The sequence below is a fragment of the Montipora capricornis genome, chromosome 6 (assembly GCF_036669925.1).
Source record: "Montipora capricornis isolate CH-2021 chromosome 6, ASM3666992v2, whole genome shotgun sequence".
Taxonomy (NCBI): Eukaryota; Metazoa; Cnidaria; class Anthozoa; order Scleractinia; family Acroporidae; genus Montipora; species Montipora capricornis.
Genome location: NC_090888.1, coordinates 52,117,136 through 52,121,484, shown reverse-complemented (window position 1 = coordinate 52,121,484; position 4,349 = coordinate 52,117,136). Strand labels below are relative to the sequence as shown.

Below are 4,349 nucleotides of genomic sequence, written 5' to 3'. Positions count from 1 at the left end.
TCGCAATGATGAATAAAAGAAAGCCATGTACATTCTTTGAAAACAATCTCCATAAACATACTACAAATAGATCCTTGTCAAATTAGCGCGTTTATATTCAATGTTTACAGTCCTTTGGCTCCTTTTATATTCCTCCTGTGAGCTTTTTTATTGCAACATTCATGTATCACTAAGTCTTATTTAACTAGTAGTAATCTCGGATTATTGAAGTGTGTTCGACAGTCGCTTTAGAAGCAAAGCAGAATGGTAGGGAAAGAAACAACCTTAAAGGAACGAAGTTTGAGGATACGAGCATGTTCTTCTTGCCGGGGATGGCTTCAATAAGTGCATGCCAAGTGCTGTGACTTATGTGGCAGGATTGAAATACTTTGCCCTTGGCTAGTCTCTGCCGGAATGGAGATGGATGTTAATTGTTTCATGTCAAACAATAATCTCGTAAACCGACAAAGAATGAAGTGAAGTTATAGTGCATGAGATTTCTGAAAATGACCCAAACTGAGAAAGAGAGAGTAGTTAACCCTGACTACTCACATGCAAACACAATGTCATAATTAATCACAAATATTTCTTTCCATTAGACTCACCCGTAATTTCTCGCTGGTCAGAAGAATACTCGTTCCAAAACGTTCTGAAAGGAGGGAAGGCAAAAAACGCCGCATTTTCGAATTACCTGGAGTCCATGTTTTGTCATCTAAATGACTTCCCTTTTCAATGAACATGAGGGTTTTCATTCAAATGTAAATTAATGTTAATTTCCATGGCCAGACTTATGAACCCGGACTCACTTTGAAGAGCAAGCTTGACTTAAATTCGGAAATGGCCTCTTAAAGTATTCGGCTCGCACGTCTTCCAACGCTCTTTTCGATTTAAAGAGCGGAGTAAGCGAAGTGGTGAGACCCGGCTCGTCCTAATTACCAATGTGTGGATCGATTCCTAGACTCAATGCTGTTCTCTGTTCGGAGAGGTTTTCCTTCTATTCGGGTACTTCGACCTTCTCTCTCATCAAAAACTTTTTAAAATTTTACTTTATCTCTTTGAGTTGATTTGTAGTCTCTAAAATTAGCGGAGCACTTGTTCTTGGCTATGTAAGAGTTCAAGTAAAAAGAGCGATTATTATTCTTAATGTGTGTTCCCTAATAAAAACACAAGCAATCTCGTTGAGCGGAATGGTGAAGGAGTGGTACTTTGAGAAAAGAGTTTTAGCTTGTGAGGCTTCGCACTTGGCTTGGAATTAGAACTTTTCCTAGCGAACGTGCGTACATGTCAACGGAAAATGCGTACTTCTCTTTTGCACAGACTAAGATTCGAAGCTCAATTCGATTTAGTTAAAGCGAGGATTCACTATGAGCCACTACGTCCAAGCTTGCCGTGTCTTCCAGAGTGGACTGGCAAACTCTAACGATCTGAGTCATTACGAGAAAGTCTTTTTCAAAGATAACTGAGCAACTTTGCTTTTTTGACAAGCACGTCAGTCATTTCCCCTACTCTTCACGAACAGTGAGTGGCTTCTTTAACGTCCGACAGTGTTGAGTAACACGCAGATAGGGTTGTGGGACGGGGGGCCTACGGTTTATATTATAGTCCTTATCCGAGAAGACTTGGACCTGAAACTGATACAAGTACGCTGAGCAGGCATGTTGGCCGTGCCGAACTGAATGACGACATGGATTTGACATCGGCTCATACATGGAAAAAGAAGAAAGTCTACCGAGATTTAGTAGGCACTATTCTGTTGCGAAAGTTCAAACTGACACTTCGTGCAGATCGGCCATTTGCAACAAATTGGTCACATGACTAATAATTGGTGAACTCAAAGCTCAGACTTTATAAATTCCAGAAATGGGAAGATTGTGTTTGACTTAGCCAGAATACAAATTTTCAGAAAAACTTCACTTAAGGTAAAGATTGTATGACCATTTAAACACTTGAAAATTCCACACTTTTGTTTACGAACGAAAGGCATTTGCCCTCCAGTGTAATATTTTGTAATTACGTACCACAAGCATCCAAACCCTAGACATACCAATAACAATAGAGAAATGTACGACTTCTGGTGGACGAAAAGGCATTTGCCCTCCAGTGTAATATTTTGTAATTACGTACCACAAGCATCCAACCCTAGACACACCAATAACAATAGAGAATTGTACGACTTCTGGTGGACGAAAAGGCATTTGCCCTCCAGTGTAATATTTTGTAATTACGTACCACAAGCATCCAACCCTAGACACACCAATAACAATAGAGAAATGTACGACTTCTGGTGGACGAACAAAAGAAGCTAATGAGAGATCAAGGCGGCGATGAAGACACGTGAAAACTTATTTTAATGTGGGACAAATAAGCGAGAATAAATGTTCAACGGTGGAAAATTTTCACACTTTCATATTTCGAAGAGAGAATTTTAAAACGGTTTGAACACTTAGAAAAATACAAAGATTTCTATGAAAAGCATCGAAGCGTGACTGGATGGCAAAGCCATCCCTTACAAATTCTTATAATTTTTTTCAACTGTAACAACACCAGATTAAACGATATCATAAAAAAAATCGGCATGGTAGCATATTTTGAATTGCTCTTTTTCTTTCTAGAAAAATAATTTCATGAAACCAACTGAATCATCGTGTTTATGAAAACAAGATCACGTGACGAATTGTTGCAAAAAAAAAAAAAAAAAAAGAAAAGAAAAGAAAAGCCTATTCCCATGATATAAAACGAAAGTACCCGTTTCTGTTTTAGTACAGGAACAATCTCTCATTTTGTAATTTCGATTCGAGCAGATTGCTAAGTGAGATGATAGGTTAAATTACTGCTGCTGAAGGAAATTTTATTGCCATATTTTAAACGGAGGGAACATATATTTCCAGTAATAATTTCGATTCCAACAGATTGCCGGGCGAAATGTAATATTCATCCGTGTACTTCGACTACAAATTTGCAATTTTGAGGTTTTAAATTTCTGCAAATTTGCAGCTGACCCTTGCAAAACTTTTCAAGTAATACTAAAATTCAATATAATACTAGATCTTCAAATAACAGTATTTTCTTTTAAAAGTAAAAAAGAAAAATTGCAGACAGATCCTTAATGGAGATTTTTCATTGGGACGGTGTAAACTTTCTCCTAGTGAAATATCAAGCATTTCCCAGCCGTGCAAAAAAAAGCAAAGACAAAAAAAAAGCAAAAGCAAAATCAATCAAATAAAACAGACAATTTTCATGTAACCCATGGCATAGAATATTAAATAATTGAAGAGACGGGCCTGTTACTATGTCTTGTGTTTACTTTGCTTAATGTACCGTTTTCGTAATTCTTGAAAATAATTTAAAACCAAGTGAAACAGCTCTAACAGATTTTTAAGATACAATTTAAAGCTGAAATAAACTGCTATACAATGAACGTACTAGTGCTTTTAGACATTATTCTCAAGTTGTCGAGTAAAGTTGGTCAACTCGAAGATGATGCCGTTTCAATTATTAGGCAGCACAGATTAGTGGTGTGTTTTTGATCGTACTCCGGCGGTCGTCGATTTACACCCAGAGGTAGGAAGCAGACTGTTATTCTTCCTCTTACGTAACATAACAAACCATAGTACTTATTCTGTAAAATTATAAACATATATAAAAAAAACGGCCGATGAAAAATGAAGGGGAGAACGAAAGTATTATGCTTCTAAACCCTGTCAGTTTCATTTGTTTAAGGAAAAAAGTGATGACGGTCGACTAAAAAGGAAAAACAGCTGTTTTTTCCCTTGCTACTAGCCAAACATGCCGATTTCTTTGGCGCATCCTGCTTCAGTTGCTACAGTATTAAACACGGGATTTATTTACATCTGGCCTTTTTAGATTCTGGGTTTTAAACTAAACTTCAAGTAGCATAAATTTTAACAATTAAACATAAGTTTATTATACTTACTACCAAACCTGCTGAGTTGAATTTCCTGGTGTACAGTGGAGTGAACACTTTAACCATCTGAAAAGATGCTAGAAACGGGAGTATGACATTTGATCAAGTTCTATTTTGTTTTAGTGGTCTTGTGACAAGACACCATTTCCGGTTTCACCAATTCATCCTTATGTATTAAAAGCGAGTCAAGCTAAAACCTTTGTGAAGGTTTGGTTTCAGGTTTTTACGCATGAATGAATTAAAAGTTATCTTCCAAGGTTGACAGATACTTCCCGCTCTAATTGAAAAGTACGACAGTAGTTTGTTTTCTCTACACCATCAGTAATTAACGACATAAATCAAGTTGTGCTTGCACAAAAAAAAAAGGAAAAAATTGAGCAAAAGCGTGTCTGCAGCTGAAATTTTATTTTTAATAAAAGCGCCAAACATCTGTTCATAGTGTGGT

The 4,349-nt window shown here is 36.9% G+C and overlaps 1 protein-coding gene across 3 annotated transcripts in view; it reads right to left on the bottom strand.

Annotated features, from left to right (window-relative positions):
- LOC138052454 (G-protein coupled receptor 161-like) overlaps positions 1–4,100 on the bottom strand; it is a 55,802-nt gene extending 51,702 nt beyond the window's left edge. The window contains exon 1 of one of the 3 annotated variants that reach the window (XM_068898954.1): positions 3,914–4,100. The gene's annotated coding sequence lies outside the window, so the exon portion shown is untranslated. Of the gene's footprint in view, positions 1–584; positions 2,691–3,913 lie in introns of those variants that run through there. The other 2 variants (XM_068898955.1, XM_068898952.1) reach the window with 2 other exon arrangements.
- Positions 4,101–4,349: the final 249 nt, after the last annotated feature.